This window comes from Triturus cristatus, chromosome 9 (assembly GCF_964204655.1).
Source record: "Triturus cristatus chromosome 9, aTriCri1.1, whole genome shotgun sequence".
Taxonomy (NCBI): domain Eukaryota; kingdom Metazoa; phylum Chordata; class Amphibia; order Caudata; family Salamandridae; genus Triturus; species Triturus cristatus.
The window spans coordinates 434331055-434354013 of NC_140592.1; the positions used below are offsets into that span (position 1 = coordinate 434331055).

Here is a 22959-nt window from a genome sequence, read left to right on the forward strand (position 1 = left end):
TTTCAATGTTGTTGGATCCGCGCACCCTACGCGCACCGTTCTCGATCCCCACGCGATAGCATCCGCGCATGGTAAGCGTTAGGTACGTGTGTAGTGCGCGATTGCAATGCGACCGGTACGCGACTCCCAGCCTATACGCGACTCGTTCGATGTACGTAACGCGACATTTACGCGCTTCCGCGATGCGTCATCTGCGTCTATGACGCGGTAGGTGCGCAGATCCCGCAAAATATTTAACATTAAAAAAACATATATATATGTATTTTATGGGAATATTAATTGAAGACAAACTCTAAACTAGTCTCAAAACTAATATATTTTCACATCTAATCCTATAATATTTTTTAATTCAATTTCGCGGATGTGCGCTGGGTGCGTGCTGCGTAAGCGAAGGGTGAGCGGATCCCATGTGACCTGCAAAAAAAGAGATTTGATTGGTTCATTACACTTCCTCTTCTAACTATTGAAAGACCCCACCCATTTCAATCATTCTTCTTTGACCTTCTTTAGAGCACCATCTCTAGAGAGAAGAAGATTTTTTAGACTAAGTTTACATTTAGCTCTAACTTTTTTCAACCAAAAATGGCTTCAGGGCAGCAGGCATCACCTGCATCACCTCATACTTCTGAGGATGAGTTTTTGGCGGAGGCACCACCCAAAGAAAGTTTTTCTTCAGTGGTGTGGAAATTTTTTACTTTTCCCGAGCGGCAGAATAAGACCAATGCGACCTTGGTCATGTGCAAGATTTGCAAAAGAGTCCTGTCGCGATGGGATCCTAACAAGAAATACTTGTGCAGCACAGCAAGTATGATGAAGCACATGAGGACCCTTCATCCAAACAATCTTGCATGAGAAGAGTGCCGACAGATGAGAAACACTCCTGTTCCTGTGCCATCCACCTCATCGCAGCCGAGTACCTCAAGAGTGCATCCATCAGCCCAAACCTTGGACATCCATCCTCAATTTCAATTTTTAAAAGTGCTCTGCACTAAGTGCAATGCGACTTTGTGCTATGGTGAGCAGTCGATCGATCTGATCTGCTGCCGGCAAGAAAGTCACATTTGCTCGTTTTTTTTTTTTTTTTTTTTTTTTATTGTTCCCTGAAGTTCATTGTTTGGTTTCTCCTGTTTTTTTTTTTTGGGTTTTTTTTTTGCAGAAAAATTTTAAAAAAATTACAAATTGTTCAGAAAACTCAAAAAAAATTATAAAAGAAGAAAGAAGATAAAAAAAAATTCTTGTAAGAACTAACTTTCCTGGTTTAAAAAAAGAGCTAAATTTCTTTGTTAGTGTTAGTTTAGATGAATGTATGTGTAGTACGTAATTGACTGAATGAATGCATTAGTAGCGTATGGTGAATGTATAAGTGCAGAACTATGAGGAAGTGCTGCAGCATCACACAGTAACCTCTTTAACTGCAGTGTGCTGTAGTACTTCCAAAGCACAGGGATGCTAAATATGTACATAAATATGTTGCAAATCTATGCTTCTGTCTGCACGGCTACTTAAACAGCAGCCATGTGGTGACAAAGGCACCCTTGCACCATAGTGCAAGGATATCTGTGTCATGTGCTGTTTGTTTTTCTACAGGAAAACACACCTTCCTGCACAAAAACAATTAGAAAATGCAATTTTCTCCTTCAATGTATGCTGAACATTTCAGCATGCATTGAAGATATAAAAATGTGGAGAAATTAAAACAATTCCCCTTGTTGTGCTTTCCTACACCAATTTTATAATGGTGCACCATTCACACACATATCGAGATTCATGATTTCTGATAAATCTAGACATGTGTCTTGTTCTATGATTATTAAGTGCAATCATGTACAACAACACTTATAGAACACCCTTTCAACACAAAGTGGTCTGCATGATGAGGTTGTATTTACATGGAGTATAAAAAGTGCACAGAGTGCCTTTTCCTCTCTTTGTAAATATGAAAGAGTATCTTACACAATAACTATGTTACAAAAAAGTGACATATTTCCAGTTTTAAAATTCCTTGCGAATGATAAAAGGTAAGCACTGAGTTTTGTCTGCAAAGATGTTCAAAGAAGAATGATTGAAATAATTGCGGTCCTTCAATAGCTAAAATAGGAAATATTATGAACCCCTCAAATCTCTTTTTTAGCAGGTCACATGATATCTGATTATGGTCAGATTTCAAAACTACAAAGGTATAAACAGAGTGTTTTTAGAAACATGTTTCAACTTTGTAGCTTCTTGCAGACCTCCTCATTCTGCATATTGAGACTTAGTTAAACTTACCTTCACAGTAATAGGAATAAAAAATGGTACCCATTTTTTTCACATTTTCATTCCAATCTAAATTCATAAAAATTGCTTATTTTAAAATTTGGATCTTTGAAAGAAAAGGAAAAAAAAAATTATAACATGTAATAATACATTTTTTATAACACAGCATAATTTCCACAAAGTACTTTTTTTGCCTTTTTTGATGTTCTCAGAATATATTAAATTTCACTAAAAATAGTGATTTCAATTGTATTCATCACTTAACAGCGGGCAAATAAAAAACAATCTCAAAGATTGTTAAAAAACAACAACATGCTATTCTAAAAAAAAACAAGATACAAATCACAGATATATACAATGCATACAGCTAACAAAATTTTATAAGTTTAACTTACAAAAACTGTAAATGTAGTCACTTTAAAATATTCACCGAATCTAAGGATTAATTTTTTGGAGGATGCACCACGCCCACAACGTTTTCCTTCAGTGATGTGGAAATTTTCTACTTTTCTCGAGGGGCAAACAAAGACCAATGCCACCTTCGTCATGCGCAAGATTTGCAAAAGAGTTCTGTTACGAGGAGATCCTAACAAAAAATACTCGTGCGGCACAGCAAGTATGATGAAACACCTAAGGACCCTTCATCCAAACAATCTTGCACGAGAAGAGTGCAAACAGATGAGAAACACTCCTGTTCTGTATCTGTAAAAAAGAATCACAAATAAATGTATATTAATAACTTTCAAATTTATACTATTCTTTTACCGTAGAAACACATTTTATATAAAAACTGAATAAGAAACTATAGCCCTGAACCACAAGTGTGACGATGGTTAAAACTCTACATGCATAGTGCATACTACTTTGAAGCAGTTCATGCCCTAAAGCCTACCTCACTAAAAGACTACATGCTAACTGACTAAATGATTACAGTACTAAAAGCAGACACACTGGGTGAGTGACAGGGTGTTTGCTAGAAGTGTATGAATACTAACCAGGGAATTGAAGGTGTGAAAGACAATTGTGTAGGTGATTAGAGGACTGCATCCATACTGCATAGGCATTTATAACAGTCCATGTGCTAAGGCCTGGCTCACTGCATGACTACTTGGGTACTGACTGAATGATTAGAGTACAGCAAGGAGAGTGCCTAGGTGAATTTATAAGTGGTAGGCTTTTCGCGCAGGGAATGGATTAGTACTTGGTACTGAATGGGTCACTAGAGGAGTGCAAAGGGAGTGACAGGATGTTTGCTGGACTGTATGGATACTGACTAGGGAATTGAAAGTGTCTAGGTGGTTAGAAGACTGCATACATAGTGGATAGGGGTTTGAAGCAGTCCATATGCTAAGGCCTGGCTCAGTGTATGAATACTTAGGCACTGACTGAATGATTAGAGTACTCCAAAGATAGTATCTTGGTGAATTTATAAGTGTTTGGGTTTTGGCACAGTGACTTGATTAGTACATGATGCTGAATGGGTCTCTAGAGGTCTGCAAAGGGAGTTACAGGGTATTTCCTGGAAGTGTATGGATACTGAGTAGCGAATTGAAAATGTGAAAGACAAGTGCAGAGAATGTTAGAAGACTGCATGCATACAACATAGACATTTGAAACAATCTATGTGGTAATGTATGGTTCACTACTGCTAGCTTAGTGCCTGGGTAAAACTTTTACATTTTCAGTTCTGGCACAGTGAAGAGTATAGTACATGGTACTGCACTTAAGTGTCAAACCCTGACTCATTTTATCAATGCATAAGCAAAGAATACCTTCTAAAGCTACTAAAACTTGACAACATGACCGATTTTAAAACAGTTATCTGTCATCAAATACACTATGTTACCAAATTCTTCTCTCACAATCCTTACCCAAATGTACACAGACTCACAGTGTGATTTTAGACAAGCAACACTATCCCTAGCAGTTTACCAAAACTCATTCACTAGTCTAGAAGAGGTAATGGTACTGCACACAATCTACATATTTAAGTACAGCACATTAGTGTCAAAGCATGACTCATTTAATCAATGCATAAGCTACTAAAACTTGACAACATGACAGGTTTTAAAAGAGTTATCTGCTAAAAAATACACAATGTTACCAAATGCTTCTCTCACAGTGGTTCCCAAATGCACACAGACTCACAGTGTGATTCCAGACAACAACCACTATACCTAGGACTTTACCAAAAATCATTCACTATTGTGGAACTGATAAGGGAACTGCACACAATGTACATATTTCAGGACTGCACTTTTCTGTCAAAGCCTGACTCATTTAATAAAAGCATAATCAAAAACTGGCTTCTAATTCTACTAAAACTTGACAACATGACAGGTTTTTAAAACGTTATCTGTCAGAAAATACACAATGTTACCAAATGCTTCTCTCATAGTGGTTTCCAAAGACACACTAACTCACAGTGTGATTCTAGACAAGCACCACTATCCCTAGGAGTTTTCCAAAACTCATTCACTACAGTACAAGTGGTAAGAGAACTGCACACAATCTACATATTTCAGGACTGCACTTTTGTATCAAAGCCTGACTCATTTAATCAAAGCATAAGCAAAAACTGGCTTCTAATGCCACTAAAACTTGACAACATGACAGGTTTTAAAACAGTTATATGTCAGCAAATACACAATGTTACCAAATGCTTCTCTCACAGTGGTTCCCGAATGCACACAAACTCACTGTGTGATTCAAGACAAACAACACTATCCCTTGCACTATACCAAAACACATTTCTTCATCTAGAAGAAGTACTACATTTTAGTATAGATACATAATATAACTCATTTCACAAATTCATAAACAATGACTGGTTTCTAATTCTACCAAAATATAAAAACAGCACAATTATCTGTCTACAAACACATGAAAAACACAAATGCTTATCACAGAATGGTTCCTACATGCACACACACTGTCAATAAAATTGTAGAGAAAAAAATACTCCCTACACTTTAGTCAACCAATAAGAATCATACCTTTAAAAAACAGAAATATATACCCTACCTTTCAGTGTAGAAAGTAGTCATACAACCAATGATTTCTTGTCTTTTTAAAAAAAAAAATTCAGTGGATCCGCGCACCCAACGCGAGAGAATCCATGCACCCAACGCGATAGGATGCGCACACCGTGCGCGCATACTGCCGTTTAAAAAAAAAATACAAATGGGACCCCAGGGGGTCCTTCTAGGACCCCCTAAGCACCTCTAGAGGGTCAGAGTACTTCCACTCTGCCCCCTTTATATGTTTTACACACTTATTCCCCTTGCTTCTTCAGCCTCGCTTCTACCGAGGCAGAAAATGGCCGCCAACAGTTCCTGGTTTCGAATGTAGACAGACACTCGACAGCCAATTAGCATTCAGCTCGCGATCGGGAGGGTGCGCGCTCGGTTCGGGGAGGGTTCGCTTACGGTGCGGGTAGGGTCCGCGGATCCTCCCCGGCCATAGATATTTATGTACTTTTCATTCTAATTTTCTCAGGAACTAATGAACGGATTCACACCATTTATGCAAAAGGCATGAGTCTGAACTGAGGACTACCTCTTTGCCAAATTTGGTGTCATTCTGTTCAGCGGTTCGGGCTGTAGCTGCGACAACAGATCCTACGGGAAATTGCATGGGGAAAATGCGTTTTGGGACCCCCCTTTTTTCTCGGCCCCCGCTTGACGAATCACCACAAAACTTTCAGGGTAGGAGCGGAGCGGAGCTGGCCAAATGTTTGGAAAATTTCACGAGGATTCGTCAACCGGCGGCAGACTTATTGGGAATAGAATGTTGCGGATTTCCTATGGAAAATAGGTCCTAACTATAACTACCTACTGGCGACCGCCAGTAGGTAATGTATATGTATGCATGCATTTATATTTGTATTTATATAGATATATGCATATTATATATATGTTTATATATGTATGTATATATACATATACACATACATATATATAAATGCATATGCATATATATGTTATGTGTATATGCGTGCATTCAGAGAGAGGTAGAGAGGTAGAGGTGTAGAGGTAGAGAGGTAGAAGTAGAGAGGTAGAGAGGTAGAGAGAGAGGTAGAGTGAGGTAGAGAGTAGAGAGTGAGTAATAGAGTAGTAGAGAGTAGTAGAGATTAGTCAAAAGTAGTAGAGAGTAGTAGAGAGAGCAGCAGAGAGTGAGTAGTAGAGAGTAGTAGAGTGAGTAATAGAGAGTGAGCAGTAGAGAGTGAGTAGTAGAGAGTAGTAGAGAGTGAGCAGGAGAGTGAGTAGGAGAGAGTAGTAGAGAGTAGTAGAGAGTGAGTAGTAGAGAGTGAGTAGTAGAGAGTGAGTAGCAGAGAGAGAGTAGTAGAGAGTAGTGGTGAGTGAGTGTAGAGTGAGTAGTAGAGAGTAGTAGAGAGAAAGTAGTAGAGAGTGAGTAGTAGAGAGTAGTAGAGAATGAGTAGTAGAGAGTGAGTAGTAGAGTGAGTAGTAGAGTGAGTAGTAGAGCGTGAGTTGTAGAGTATAGTAGTAGAGAGAGTAGTAGAGAGTGAGTAGTAGAGAGTAGTAGAGAGTGAGTAGTAGAGAGAGATTAGTAGTAGAGTAGTAGAGAGTGAGTAGTAGCGAGTGAGGAGTAGAGAGCAGTGGAGTAGTAGAGAGTGAATAGTAGAGAGTGGTAGAGAGTGAGTAGTAAAGTGGGTGGTAGAGAGTAGTAGAGAGCGAATAGTAGAGAGAGTAGTAGAGAGTGAGAAGTAGAGAGAGTAGTAAAGAGTAGTAGAGTAGTAGAGAGTGAGTAATAGAATGAGTAGTAGAGAGTAGTTGAGAGCGAGTAGTAGAGAGTGAGTAGTGGAGAGTGAGCAGTAGAGAGTAGTAGAGAGCGAATAGTAGAGAGTGAGCAGTAAAGAGTGAGTAGTAGAGAGTGAGTAGTAGAGAGTAGTAGAGAGTGAGTAGTAGAGAGAATAGTAGAGAGTGAGAAGTAGAGAGAGTAGTAGAGAGTAGTAGAGTAGTAGAGAGTGAGTGATAGAGTGAGTAGTAGAGAGTAGTTGAGAGCGAGTAGTAGAGAGTGAGTAGTGGAGAGTGAGCAGTAGAGAGTAGTAGAGAGTGAATAGTAGAGAGTGAGCAGTAAAGAGTGAGTGGTAGAGAGTGAGTAGTAGATAGTAGAGAGTAAGTAGAAGAGAGTGAGTAGTAGAGAGTGAGTAGTAGAGAGTAGTAGAGAGTAAGTAGTAGATAGTGAGTAGTAGTGAGTAGTAGAGAGAGAGTAGTAGAGAGTGAGTAGTGGAGAGTGAGTAGTAGAGAGCGAGTAGTAGAGAGTGAGTAGAAGAGAGTGAGTATTAGAGAGTGAATAGTAGAGAGTGAGTAGTAGAGAGTGAGTAGTAGAGAGTAGTAGAGTGAGTAGTAGAGAGTGAGTAGTAGACAGAGAGTAGTAGAGATCGAATAGTGGAGAGTGAGTAGTAGAGAGTGAGTAGTAGAGAGTGAATAGTAGAGAGTGAGTAGTAGAGAGTGAGCAATAGAGAGTGAGTAGTAGAGAGAGTAGTATAGATTAGTAGTGAGTGAGTAGTAGAGTGAGTAGTAGAGAGTAGTAGAGAGCGAGTAGTAGAGAGTGAGTAGTGGAGACTGAGTAGCAGAGAGTAGAAGAGAGTGAGTAGTAGAGAGTGAGTAGAAGAGAGTGAGTAGTAGAGAGTGAATAGTAGAGAGTGAGTAGTAGAGAGTGAGTAATAGAGAGTAGTAGAGTGAGTAGTAGTGAGTGAGTAGAAGACAGAGAGTAGAAGAGAGTAGTAGAGTGAGCAGTAGAGAGTGAGTAGTAGAGAGAGAGAGTAGTAAAGAGTAGTAGAGAGTGAGTAGTAGAGTAGTAGAGAGTGAGTGGTAGAGAGTAGTAGAGAGTAGTAGAGTGAGTAGTAGAGAGTAGTAGAGAGTAGTAGTAGAGAGTAGTAGAGAGTAGTAGAGAGTGAGTAGTAGAGAGTAGTAGCAAGTGAGAAGTAGAGAGTGAGTAGTAGAGAGAGCGTATTAGAGTGTGAGTAGTAGAGAGTGAATAGTAGAAAGTAGTAGAGAGTGAGTAGTAGAGAGTGAATAGTAGAGAGAGAGTAGTAGAGAGTAGTAGAGAGTAAGTAGTAGAGTAGTAGAGAATAGTCAGTCAGTGTCAGTCAGTGTCAGTCAGTGTTGGTCAATCAGTCAGTCAGTGTCAGTCAGTCAGAGTCAGTCAATCCGTGTCAGCCATTGTCAGTCAGTCAGTGTCAGTCAATCAGTGTCAGTCAGTGTCAGTTAGTGTCAGTGTCAGTCAATCAGTGTCAGTCAGTGTCAATCTGTCAGTGTCAGTCAGTCAGTGTGAGTCAGTCAGTGTCAGCTAGAGCAGCTCTGCTGACCTGGTTCTCTGGCTATAAAGCAGCTCTGCTGACCTGGTTCTCATACTCTAAAGCAGCTCTGCTAACCTGGTTTCTCTGGCACTACAGCAGGTCTGCTGACCTGGTTCTCTGGCTCTAGAGCAGCTCTGCTGACCTAGTTCTTAAGCTACAGAGCAGCTCTGCTGATCTGGTTCTCTGGCTCTACAACATCTCTGCTGACCTGGTTCTCTGGCTGTAAAGCAGCTCTGCTGACCCGGTTCTATGGCTCTAAAGCAGGTCCGCTGACATGGTTCTCTATCTCTAGGGCAGCTCTGCTGACCTGGTTCTCTCCCTCTAGAGCAGCTCCGCTGACCTGGTTCTCGCCCTCTAAAGCAGATCTACTGACCTGGTTTCTCTGGCTCTACAGCAGCTCTGCTGTCCTGGTTCTCTGGCTCTAGATCAGCTCTGCTAACTTGGTTCTTAGGCTCTAGAGCAGCTTTGCTGAACTTGTTCTCCGGCTCTAAAGCAGCTCTGCTGACCTGGTTCTATGGCTCTAAAGCAGCTCTGCTGACTTGGTTCTCTGACTCTAGAGCAGCTCTGCTGACATGGTTCTCTGGCTCTAAAGCAGCTCTGCTGACCTGGTTCTCTGGCTCTAAAGCAGCTCTGCTGGCCTGGTTCTCTGGCTCTAAAGCAGCTCTGCTGACCTGGTTCTCTGGCTATAAAGCAGCTCTGATGGCCTGGTTCTCTGGCTCTAAAGCAGCTCTGCTGACCTGGTTCTTTGGCTCTAAAGCAGCTCTGCTGGCCTGGTACTCAGGCTCTAAAGCAGCTCTGCTGACCTGGCTCTCTGGCTCTAAAGCAGCTCTGCTGTCCTGGTTCTCTGGTTCTAAAGCAGCTCTGCTGACCTGGTTCTCTCCCTCTAAATCAGCTCTGCTGACCTGGTTCTCTGCCTCTAGAGCAGCTCTGCTGACCTGGTTCTATGGCTATAAAGCAGCTCTGCGGACCTGGTTCTCTGGTGCTAGAGCAGCTCTGCTGACCTGGTTCGCTGCCTCTAGAGCAGCTCTGCTGACCTGGTTCTCTGGCTCTAAAGCAGCTCTGCTGTCATGGTTCTCTGCCTCGAGAGCAGCTCTGCTGACCTGGTTCTATGGCTCTAAAGCAGCTCTTCTGACCTGGTTCTCTGGCGCTAGAGCAGCTCTGCTGACCTGGTTCGCTGCCTCTAGAGCAGCTCTGCTAACCTGGTTCTATGGCTCTAAAGCAGCTCTGCTGACCTGGTTGTCGGCCTCTAGAGCCGGTCTGCTGACCTGGGTCTCTGGTTCTAGAGCAGCTCTGCTGACCTGCTTCTTAGGCTCTAGAACAGCTCTGCTGACCTGGTTTTCTGGCTCTACAACGGCTCTGCTGACCTGGTTTCTCTGGCTCTACAGCACCTCTGCTGACCTGGTTCTCTGCACTCATGATGCATGCACCCGACTTCGCAAAAATATATTTAAAAATAATATAAGTTTATTATAAGTACAAATATGTTATTTTTATGACAATCTTAGATAATCTGTTTCCCTAATATGTGTGTTAAAAACACATACATATCATTTTGGAACATACATTTTTTTTGCGGGAGTTGCGCACCCAGCGCGCCCCAGCACGTGTATGACGTCACACAGGACCCACCACCACGCAAGCATCTCGTACCGTAATGTGCATGTGTTGTGAATGCGCAGGAGTCGCGGACTGGTCGCATAACAATCGCGCACATCACGTAATATTAAATCTATATGATGTAACTGAAAAACACGCAGCCGTCGCACACCGTATGCAGATCCTGCATGGCTTTTCTAAAATAACGTCTAGAATCCGCGCAATCACCATGATGTGTACGCTTTGAGTGCACGAGTCCGAAAAAAATGTGGAAACAATTTTTTTTAAAGAAAATAATATAAATATATCAAAATAAAATATGAAAACAAAAAAATGTATCAATATTTCAGTGTGAATTTTTTTATTTTTTTTGCAATTTTCAGGAAAATATATAATGTTATTTAATGAATAAAATATTTGTAAACAAACGGTTAAAAAACTGTAGAAAATCAATACAAAAAAATAGGTATAACTACTATCACAATTAAAAATTAGCATTTAAAAAACCTTTGAAATTCACTGAAAAAAAACATATTTTTCAGGGGCGTTATAGTTAGAAATTAGCATTTAAAAAAGCTTTGAAATTCACTGAAACAACCATAGGTTTCAGAGACTTTATAGTTAGAAATTAGCATTTAAAAAACCTTAGAAATTCACAGAAAAAACCATAGGTTTCAGGGGTGTTATAGTTAGCTGGCCATTTCACTCGTACAAAACCATAGAAATTCCTCCGTTATAGTTAGTTCTGCTAACTATAACTTGCGCGCCCGCAATGCACTGCTGATGATGTCACATATTGCAGTAGGTAGTTATAGTTAGGACCTATTATCCATAGGAAATCCGCAACATTCTATTTAGAATAACTTTGGCACCGGTTGACGAATCTTTGTGAAAATTTCAAAACTGGTGGGGTGCTCCGGTCAGCTCCTATCCTGAAAGTCTCGGGGTGATTTGTCAAGCGGGGGCCAAGAAAAAAGGGGGGTCCCAAAACGTGTTTTCCCCATGCAATTTTCCATAGGAAGCTTTAATCGCAGCTACAGCCCGAACTGCCAAACGGAATTACACCAAATTTGGCAAAAAGGTAGCCCTTGGTTCACACTCATGCCTTTATCTAAATGGTATAAATCCGTTCAGTAGTTCCTGAGAAAATCAAAAGTAAAATCATAGATATATCTGGGCGGAGTCTAACCACACATCACATCGTGAGATCTTATTGGCTGTCAGCATTTCATCCAAGAAGTGTTGGCAGCAATCTTGGGACCAATATACATGATAGCACTTCATTAAAAAGCATTGCAGTTAATAGAAGATTTTAAGACTTTAGTTACATTATAAATAATTTGTTGATGGTACCATACTCATTTTTGGTATTGTGGTGTGTTCTAAGGTGATTTTACCATGTGAAAAAGCCTTCTGCTGGGATATCATGAATCATGTTTGAGAGAAAACTATTTTCTCATGCTTTTCCCATAGAGGTTTAAAAGGTGATCTATAAGCTAAACTGAGAGCATATTTTCTGTAAATTCACATTATCTTTCTCAGTCATGTGAGAATGAAGTTTGACTTTCTCAGTAAAACATGTACATCCAACAACGGCAGAGACTGTCAGTTGATTCCTTTGTGTTCTAATGCAGCTTCCCAGAGTGTTCTAAAGAACAACTAGAGCGCTAACAGTCCTACTTATGACAAATGTATGGCACACCTAAAGCCATCTTGATTGGAATAAAGTGGTAACTCTTAAAACATTTAATTTAAAAAGGAACAAAATGAGGGGGTTCATTTTGCCATAGAAAGTATGATTAGTGCTGTAGAAAGAAAAATTAGGGCACATTTTGAATGACTTCTCAAATCCTCTTCTCTTTCATTAAAAAATTCTGACATGCAGACTGAAACATGCACTTTCAATACCAGCAGCAAACTTCCCTGGAGAGCAGTAGTTTTACTACAGATATCTAATGAGCAACTAGAGTGCTAACATTCTGAATTTATGGCAAATGTGTGACACATCTGAATGCCTTCTTGATGGAATCAAAGTAAACAACTCAAAGTATTCCTACTGAGGAGAATGTAGTAAATGAGGAAATTAGGAAACTTCATAACAAGTAAGTCTCCCAAGATGGCCACCAGAGACAAAAGAGCCCAAATGTAGCACAAATATCACCCAGATGTAGCCCAATGACAGAATATCCGAGAGTGTTCTAAATAACAACTAGAGCGCTAACAGTCTTACTTATGACAAAAGTATGGCACACCTGAAGCCATCTTAATTGGAATAAAGTGGTAACACTTAAAACATTTAATTTGCAAAGGAACAAAATGAGGGTGTTCATTTTGCTATAGAAATTATGATTAGTGCTGCAGAAAGAAAAATTAGGGAACATTTTGATTTCTCAAATCCTTTTCTATTTAATTAAAACATTCTGACATGCAGACTGAAATATGCACTTTGAATACCAGCAGCAGACTTCCCTGGTGAGCAGTAGCTTTACTACAGTTATCTAATGAGCAACTAGAGAGCTAACATTCAGAATTTATGGCAAATGTGTGACACATCTGAATGCCTTCTTGATGGAACCAAACAAAATAAGCATTGAAAATGCAATAGTTCTCGCCCTCGTTTAAGTTAAAGCAATTCTGTTTGTAATTAGGTGGATTTTTGACTTTGCTTTTATTAGTGTTTTTCAAACTTTCATTGTTGGAGGGAGGACCACCGGGGAGTCGGGGGGACTACTCCGGGGCACCTTCCTACCGCAAAGTTATAGCCGAGCGCCGCTGAGAAGCCTCCTAGGAGAGTTCCTTCTCCTATGATCGTACTAGGCCCAGCAACACCACCACACAGGACTCCGTATCAGTTGCATATATTGGTTCTTTATATAAAAAGGAGCACGTTCAATATTTACAGTGGGATCGAGTGATCCAGTAAGAGTCTCAATGTCCTTGGAGGGATAGGGTAGCGGGACAGTCTTAGTACCAGCAAGGTACGGGAGGCTCTGCGCCAGACCTTGGGTGCTGGTCTCAGAGCGGCTCGGACGTGGAGAGCCGCGATGGCGTCAGCAGGGCTCGGGTGGTAGTTCCGCTAGGGTCGAGCCGCGACACAGTCAGCAGGGCTCCGGTGGTAGGTCCGCTTCGGTCGAGCCGCGACGTGGTCAGCTGGGCTCTGATGGTACGTTACAGCAAGGTCGGGCCGCGACAGCGTCAGCAGGGCCCCAAAGGTTCGTGAAGGTCTTTTAAGCACGATGGAGCCGCGACGTCGTCAGCAGGGCTCAGAGTGTGGTTTCAGGAAGAGTCTTTCTCCGTAGGGTCAGCCGCGATCTGATCAGCAGGGCTCTTGACTCCGGGATACAACTGTCGTCTTGTTGCCGGGTCGCCCCAGATATAGGTCTGGAGCCCTTTGATGTCCGGACCCTTGCGCCCAGGAGGGCGGAGAGGCCAGGTAGGGCGCGGCCAGACGCCCAGCAGGAGAGGCGCCAGGCCCCAGAGAGCTGTGGGGCGATCGCACCTAGGTGTGGAAGGACGGTTGGGGGTCCCATCGATACTGCCCTCCACCGGGAGTGGGAAGGGCTCACGTGGTATCCCCCGGGCCAGGGGTTGGTGCCTCGATGTTGGGCCTCGCTGGGACCGAGGCCGGGTAGAGCAGGGTCACGTAGGTGGTCACGTGGAGTGACATATAATCCAAAATGGAGGAGCCCCGAGGTGCATGGGACCTCGTGTGGCTTAGTGAGGGGGAACAGGACCACGCCACGAGGCCGGCTCCAACACGCGTCCCCCCCAGCTGAAGGCAGGGAGAGTCACCCATCTCCTTGGGGGTTCTCCTCGCCGAGGCGGAAGAATCTGGACAGGCCGTCAGCATTGGCGTGGTCGTTGCCGGGCCGGTGTTCCACGGTGAAGTCCATCCCTTGCAGCGAGATGGACCATCGCAACAACTTGGGGTTCTCGCCCCGCATTTGCATGAGCCACCGCAAGGGCCGGTGGTCAGTCTGGACCCTGAAGTGGGTGCCGAAAAGGTAGGGCCGGAGCTTCTTGAGAGCCCATACCACAGCGAAGGCCTCCCGCTCGATGGTGCTCCACCTCTGTTCTCGTGGCAGCAGTCGGCGGCTGGTAAAGGCCACAGGTCAGTCGAGGCCCTCGGCGTCCATCTGGGAGAGGACCGCCCCGACCCCGTACTCTGATGCGTCGGTCTGCACCACAAACTCCTTGCTGTAGTCAGGGGTCTGTAGCACCGGGGCAGCACACATGGCCGCCTTGAGGGCTTCAAAAGCGGTCTGACAGCGGGGCGTCCAGTGCACCACCTTGGGCTGTTTCTTGGAAGTGAGCTCCGTAAGGGGCCCCACAATGCTGCCATAATCTTTAATAAATCGCCGGTAGTAGCCTGTGAGGCCTAAGAAGGCCCGGACAGCGGTTTGGGTTGTGGAGGGCTCCCACGCCTGGATGGCATCGACCTTTAACTGGAGGGGCGCTACCTGGCCACTCCCCACCTGGTGGCCCAGATAGGTCACAGATCCTTGACCGATCTGGCACTTGCTGGCCTTAATTGTGAGCCCGGCCCTTTGGAGAGCGGCCAGGACTTCTCCGAGGTGTCCTAGGTGCGCGGCCCAATGGTCGCTGAAGACTGCAATGTCGTCGAGGTAGGCCGCGCTGAAGGCTTCTAGCCCGGCCAGGACCTTGTTCACCAGCCTCTGAAAGGTCGCTGGGGCGTTCTTCATACCAAAGGGCATCACCCGAAAGTGGTAGTGCCCATCGGGGGTGGAAAAGGCGGATCGTTTCTGTGCGCCGGGAGTGAGCTTGATCTGCCAGTACCCAGCGGTGAGATCAAAGGTGCTTAGGTAGCGGGCGGCCCCTAAGCGATCGATCAGTTCGTCTGCCCGTGGCAGGGGGTGGGCATCGGCCTTGGTGACTGCGTTCAGGCCCTGGTAGTCTACACAAAATCTGAGTTCCGGAGAAGTGCCGGGGGCGTCGGCCTTCGGCACCAAGACCACCGGGCTGGCCCAGGGGCTGTCTGAGGGCTCGATGACTCCGAGGGCGAGCATCTTGGCGACCTCGGTCTGTATGCAGGCTCGGACTCGGTCAGGTACTCTGTAGGCGCGGTGTCGCACAGGGGGGCTGTCCCCGGTATCCACGTCGTGGACGCACCAGGGGGTCACCCCGGGTGTGAGAGAGAAAAGGGCAGCGAAGGGTTGCAGCAGCCTCCGGCAGTCCTGGCGCTGTTCTGGGGTCAGCGTGGCGGAGAGGTGGATGCCTTCCAAGGAGCCGTCTTGGCCCGAGGACCCCAGGAGGTCTGGTAGGGGCTCGGAGTCGCTTTCGCCCCCATCGTCAGTAGCCAGCAGCAGGCTTAGTTCAGTTCGGGCAAAGTGGGGCTTGAGCCGGTTGGCGTGTAGGACCCGGAGGGGGTTCCTCGGGGACTCCATGTCGACCAGGTAGGTGACGGGGCTCTTCCTCTCAACCACCTTGAAGGGCCCGGTCCACTTGTCCTGCAGGGCGCAGGGGTCCACGGGGGACTTGACCCAGACTTGCTGGCCCGGCTCGAACTCGATGGTCGAGGCATTTGCGTCATACCAGCGCTTCATGTCTTCTTGGCAGGCTTCGAGGTTGGCTTCTGCCAGGGCCCGGAACTTCCGAGTCTGGTTCCGCAGGGTCAGGAGGTACCGGTAGACGTCGGGGGGCATCTTGGACGTTCGCCTCCCAGCCCTCCTTGACCAGGCTGAGGGGCCCTCGGACGGGGTGCCCATACAATAGTTCGAAGGGGCTGAAGCCCAGGGATTTCTGTGGCACCTCTCGATAGGCGAACAGGAGGCAGGGCAGCAGGACATCCCACCTCCTCCTCAGGGGCTCTTCCAGGCCCTTGATCATCCCTTTTAGGGTTCTGTTGAACCGCTCGACCAGTCCGTTCCCCTGGGGGTGGTAAGGGGTGGTGAATCTGTAGGTAACCCCACATTGTTGCCAGAGGGATCTCATGTACTTTGAAATAAAGTTTGTACCCCTGTCGCTCACCACTTCTCGGGGGAACCCCACCCTGGAGAAGATGCCCATCAGGGCCCGGCCCACCACTGGAGCTGTCACAGTGCGGAGTGGGATGGCCTCGGGGTATCGGGTGGCATGGTCGACCAGTACCAGGATGAAGCGGTGTCCCAGGGCGGTTCGGGGGTCGAGGGGTCCCACGATGTCGATCCCCACTCGTTCGAACGGGGTGTGGACGGCTGGAAATGGTTGGAGGGGGGCTTTAACTCGACCCCCAGTCTTTCTGCTAGCCTGGCAGGTCTGGCAGGACCGGCAGTGGTGGTCCACGTCTCTCCGCATTCGGGGCCAATAGATATGGGTCACTAGGCGGCTGTAAGTCTTGTCCCGCCCGAGGTGTCCGGCGAGGGGCACGTCATGCGCCAGGTTCAGGAGGAACTCCCGGAACCGGAGGGGAACCACCAACACCCGGCCGGCTCTCAGTTCGGCGACCTTCTGTTCGCTATATAGTAGGTCATTGTCCCAATAGACCCAGTGGGTTCCCATGGGGTCCCCCGAGGCCTGGGCGGCCGCTTGCTGTCGGGCCCCCTCGAGGGAATTGTTCACGGGTGGGGCCCCCATCGTGACGCCACTGGGCCAGCTCGGGGATCTCGCTGAGGGAGGCGGCCTCATCGGGAGAAAGTTCGGATGGCCCGGCCTCATCGTCGGGTTCCTCCGTGCCGGAGGAGGGTGATAGTTCTGGGCCCGTAGGCTTGTCGGTGGCCGCGGCAGCGGCTGGTTGGGCGGTCATGGACTGGGTGGTGGCGCAGGCCCACTCGGGCAGCCCTAGCATCCCCAGATGCTCTCGGCGCTCCACCTGGGCCCAGGGGGAGCTCTCTAGGTCATTCCCCAGGAGGCAGTCCATGGGGGCGTCGTCGCAGACAGTCACTTTTAGGGTGCCGGACACTCCTCCCCACTCAAAGGGGATCCTGGCCATCCGGCACATGCTTTCGGTGTTGTCCGTGGTCCGGACAGGGCATAGGACATGTGGCAGGATTTGTTCGGGGGTCACTAGGTGGCAGCGGACAGCGGTCACGCTGGCCCCAGTGTCCCGGAGGGCTTCGGCCCGTCGTCCATTGATGGTGACCCACTGCTGGTACTTCTGGGTGTTGCTTGGGATGGCCGCTCGGGGTACGATTTCTCGGGAGCCCAGGCATACGAGCGACATGGCAGCTGGTTCCCACTCGGGGGATCCGTCGTCGCGGCTTTCCTCCCCATCCTCTCCTTCCCCCAGGGCTGCGGCGGCTATTTGTCGGGGAGGGGGCCCAGCGGTCCCGTTCCGTCGGTTCACGGGGCAGGCCAGGTCGCTCGCATAGTGGCCGGTCTGCTGGCAGCCGAAGCAGGTCACTGGTGGTCGGGGTCCAGGCCGGGCGATGGGGGTCCCCCTTCGGCCCAGGGTCAGGGACGTGGGGTTGGCGGCTTGGCCTCGTGGCGGGCTTCTGGGCGGTGCGGCAGGGAATTCTCGACTGCGGTGGGACCCCCCTCCTCCGCCCCGCTGGCGAGGAGGTCCCGTGGTACTCCGTTGGTAGTCCCCCACGGGGCTCCGGGGGACCCGGGTGTTGACCCATCGGTCTGCTTCAGCGGCGAGCTTCCAGGGCTCGGTCAGCTTACTGTCCAGGAGGTGTTACCTTAGTTGCACAAAACAGTTGTTGGCGTGGTGCTCCCAGACAATGAGGTCGAACAGTTCATTGTATGAGGTGACCTTGCTCCCTTTTATCCACCATTCAAAGGCCCGGCTGAAGAAGTCCACGTACTCGACCCATGTGGTACCGGGGAGCTTCTTGCAGTCCCGGAAGCGCTGCCGGTACATCTCGGCCGATAGTCCGTAGCGGGTGAGTAGGGCTTCTTTCATGTGGTCGTAGGAGGTCATCACTGCATCGGGGAGTTGCAGCAGGGTATCACGGCCGTCGTTGAGGAACCTCCCCCATAGGCCGGCACCCCAATCCTTCCGGGGTACCCGATGGGAGGTCATGGCTACCTCGTAGGCTCGGAACCACTGTTGGATGTCGTTGTTCTTGTAGTATTCCTTGACAACATCCTTGGGGATATGAACCTTTGGCTCGGTCAGTGGCAGAGTGTCCCGGGCCCCGGGGGTGCTGGTCACCCCCGTTTTGGATTTCAGTTCGAGTTCTTTGAGGCTCCTCTCGTGCTCGAGGGTTAGCCGTCTCTCTTCGAGTTCCCGATGCCGTTTCTTTTCTTCGATCTCCTCTTGGAGCCGTAGTTGCTCCAAGGCTATTTTCTTCTCTGCCAGTAGGAGCTCACCGCCCAGCCGGAGTCGTGCGAGGTCCATTTCGTGTGTCCGGACCCTCTCCCGTTCTCGCATTTCTTCGTGGGATAGGCTGGCTTCAGGGATGCCTCGCCCCCCATCTGTCGGGGTTGTGGGCGACAGGTTTTCGTCCCGGGCCGAGGTCCCTTCGGTGCGGGGTGGAGTGGCCTCGGCTTCTGCCCAGGCTTTCAGGGCTTTCTGCATTTCTTCCTTGGTGCCCAATCCTGTGGTTGGGATCCCTTTGTCCTTGCAGAATTGTTTTAGTTCTTTGTGGGTGTATTCTTCCAGTTTTTCCAGCTGGAAGGTTGCGGCCACGGTTGCTTCTTGGCCGTCCATGGTTCCCTTTTTCTTCTCCGTCTGGTTAGGTAGTGGGTGCGTTACTTGCCTGTACGATTGCGTCTGGCTCGGATCCCGTCGCTGGCCACCAAATGTTGGAGGGAGGACCACCGGGGAGTCGGGGGGACTACTCCGGGGCACCTTCCTACCGCAAAGTTATAGCCGAGCGCCGCTGAGAAGCCTCCTAGGAGAGGTCCTTCTCCTATGATCGTACTAGGCCCAGCAGCACCACCACACAGGACTCCGTATCAGTTGCTTATCTTGGTTCTTTATATAAAAAGGAGCACGTTCAATATTTACAGTGGGATCGAGTGATCCAGTAAGAGTCTCAATGTCCTTGGAGGGATAGGGTAGCGGGACAGTCTTAGTACCAGCAAGGTACGGGAGGCTCTGCGCCAGACCTTGGGTGCTGGTCTCAGAGCGGCTCGGACGTGGAGAGCCGCGACGGCGTCAGCAGGGCTCGGGTGGTAGTTCCGCTAGGGTCGAGCCGCGACACAGTCAGCAGGGCTCCGGTGGTAGGTCCGCTTCGGTCGAGCCGCGACGAGGTCAGCTGGGCTCTGATGGTACGTTTCAGCAAGGTCGGGCCGCGACAGCGTCAGCAGGGCCCCAAAGGTTCGTGAAGGTCTTGTAAGCATGATGGAGCCGCGACGTCGTCAGCAGGGCTCAGAGTGTGGTTTCAGGAAGAGTCTTTCTCCGTAGGGTCAGCCGCGATCCGATCAGCAGGGCTCTTGACTCCGGGATACAACTGTCGTCTTGTTGCCGGGTCGCCCCAGATATAGGTCTGGAGCCCTTTGATGTCCGGACCCTTGCGCCCAGGAGGGCGGAGAGGCCGGGTAGGGCATGGCCAGACGCCCAGCAGGAGAGGCGCCAGGCCCCAGAGAGCTGTGGGGCGATCGCACCTAGGTGTGGAAGGACGGTTGGGGGTCCCATCGATACTGCCCTCCGCCGGGAGTGGGAAGGGCTCACGTGGTATCCCCCGGGCCAGGGGTTGGCACCTCGATGTCGGGCCTCGCTGGGACCGAGGCCGGGTAGAGCAGGGTCACGTAGGTGGTCACGTGGAGTGACGTATAATCCAAAATGGAGGAGCCCCGAGGTGCATGGGACCTCGTGCGGCTTAGCGAGGGGGAACAGGACCACACCACGAGGCCGGCTCCAACATTCATGTACATAACATGCATATGTATGCATATATGTATATGTATATGTATGCATGCATTCATATTTGTATTTATATAGAAATACAGATTATATATATGTATATATGCATGTATATATATATATATATATATTCACTGAAAAAACCATAGGTTTCACACATGTTATAGTTAGCGGAAATTTTACTGATAAAAAACCAATGAAATTGCCCCGTTATAGTTAGTGCTGGCAACTATAACTCACGCGACCGCAATCCTCTGCTGATGCTAATACTGTATTTAGACACTTATTTGCCCATGTCTTCTTCCATACATTTTTAGCTATACATATATTACAAATATTTTTTTTTATAAAGACACATATGTCATCAGCAGAAGATTGCGGTCGCGTGAGTTATAGTTGCCAGCACTAACTATAACGGGGCAATTTCATTGGTTTTTTATCAGTAAAATTTCCGCTAACTATAACATGTGTGAAACCTATGGTTTTTTCAGTGAATTTGCAAGGTTTTTTAAATGCTAATTCCTAACTATAACGTGTGTGAAACCTATGGTTTTTTCAGTGAATTTGTACGGTTTTTTAAATGCTAAGCTACTTTACGCCATTCGAGGCGTGCGCGCCCACTTAACGCGGTGCGTTCCGTGCGCGGTTTTTATCAACTTTAATAAGCCCTGTACATTTGGTGGCCTTCGGCCACCAAAAGCACAGGGGGTGGGGTCAATGTGGATAGTGTTTTTTTTATTTCGATTTTATAATTTCATGTTGCCAAAATATAGTTTTTTTACTGATGCAATAAGCCCTATACATTTGGTGGCCTACGGCCACCAAAAGCACAGGGGATGGGGTAAGTGTGGATAGTGTTTTTTTTATTTCTATTTTTTACCGTACGCTTACGGTAAGCGTACGGTAAGCGTACTCGGCGAAATTGCCGAAAAAAAAATAAAACCGTTTTTGCTCTTGGGGGATGTTTGGGGACTCCCTCAACATGACTATGTGGGAGGGAGTTGTCAAAACAGCCCCGTAACATGTTTTTGGGCATCATGTTTGATAAATAACACTCAGTGCGAGAGACAAAATGGCGGACGCCGCTTCCTGGTTTCGGCCGATTTGAATGTTTACTAAGATCTAAGAGACAATCAGAATCGCGCTCGCGCACGCCACCGTACGCGTACGGTAAGCGTACGGTAAGCGTACCGTAAGCGGGCTCAGATATATATATTGATTTAAAGGCTATTTTCTCAGAATCTACTGAACAGATTTACACCAAACCTACAAAAGGCACTTCCTTGACATAGGGACTACCTCTCTGCCAAATTTCTAGTAATTCTGTTCAGCCGTTCGGGCTGTAGCTCTGTCTAAAGGTCCTATGGAAAAATGCATGGGAAAAACGCGTTTTGGGACCCCCCTTTTATCTCAGCCCCCGCTTGACGAATCCCCCCGAGACTTTCAGGGTAGGAGCGGAGCGTAGCGCCCCACCTATTTTGAGAAATTCGCGAGGATTCATCGACCGCCGCCAAAGTTATTCAAAATAGAATGTTGCAGATTTCCTATGGAAAAGGGGTCCTAACTATAACTACCTACTGGCGACCGCCAGTAGGTAATATATATATATATATATATATATATATATATATTCACTGAAAAAACCATAGGTTTCACACATGTTATAGTTAGCTGTACATTTTACTGATAAAAAACCAATGAAATTCCCCCGTTATAGTTACTGTAGGCAACTATAACTCACGCGACCGCAATCCTCAGCTGATGCTAATACTGTATTTAGACACTTATTTGCCCATGTCTTCTTCCATTAAATTTAAGCTATACATATATTACAAATATTTTTTTTTCATAAAGACACATATGTCATCAGCAGAGGATTACGGTCGCGTGAGTTATAGTTGCCTACAGTAACTATAACGGGGGAATTTCATTGGTTTTTTTATTATGTAAATATTTTATATGTATGTGTTGTATGTTTTTTGTATAAGAATTGTTTGGATTTTTAATATATGTGTTAAATTGTTAGTAGCTATTAATTTTTTTTTAATTTGAGTTTTACGTTTTTACTTCCGTAGCGGGTTGTGGGTTTATAGGGGAATAGGGTGGGAAGTAATTTAATAATATTGCATTTATTGATTATTTTGTTTTAATTAATATTTGTTTGATTGAGATGTTACAGTGTTAAATGTGTAAAGTAATTTATTATTAATGAATTAATAATTGGTTGTTAATTAATTATGGGAATTGTGTAATGAATTTTAGGTGTGTATTGTGGTGTTTATGGGTGCAAAGGGTGGGAAGTAATTAATTTTTAATTTATGAATTATTATTGTTTGTTAATTAATTGTAATTAATTATTTGGTTATTAATTATGGTAATTGTGTGATTATTGTAGGTGTGTATTGTGGTGTTTATAGGTGTAAAGGGTGGGAAGTAATTTATTTTTAATTTATGAATTAATAATTGTCAATTAATGTTAAATAATTGGTAATTAATTATGGTAATTGTGTAATGAAGTTTAGGTGTGTTTTGTGGTGTTTATAGGTGTAAAAGGTGGGAAGTAATTTATTAATCAATAATTAGTGTTAATTAAAATAATTGATAATTAAATCTGGTAATTGTGTAATTCATTTTAGGTGCGTGTTGTGTTGTTTATAGGTGTTAGGGGTAGGAAGCAATTTATTTTTAATTAATGAATTAATAATTGGATGTTAATTAATTTTAATTAATTAATTTGTAATTAATTATGGCAATTGTGTAATTAAGTTTAGGCGTGTGTTTTGGTGTTTATAGGAGTAAAGGGTGGGAAGTAATTTGTATTTAATAAATTAATAGTTGTTAATTAATGTTAAATATTTGATATGCATTTTGGGCAATTGTTTATTTGTGTGTGTGGTTTTACTTTTAAAGGGGTAAAGGGTGGGTATTAAATACATGTTAATTATTGTATTATTAGTTGTTAATAGTAATAGTTTTTAATTTAAAAATAAGTTTTGATTGTGTTATATTATCTTAGAGTGTCAGACATCAG

The 22959-nt window shown here is 46.0% G+C and overlaps 1 protein-coding gene across 1 annotated transcript in view; it reads right to left on the reverse strand.

Moving 5' to 3' along the window:
• The window catches only part of LOC146798102 (cytochrome P450 2G1-like), a 610713-nt gene that overhangs the window by 101633 nt on the left and 486121 nt on the right, over positions 1-22959 (reverse strand). The gene's annotated exons all lie outside the window — the stretch shown is intronic.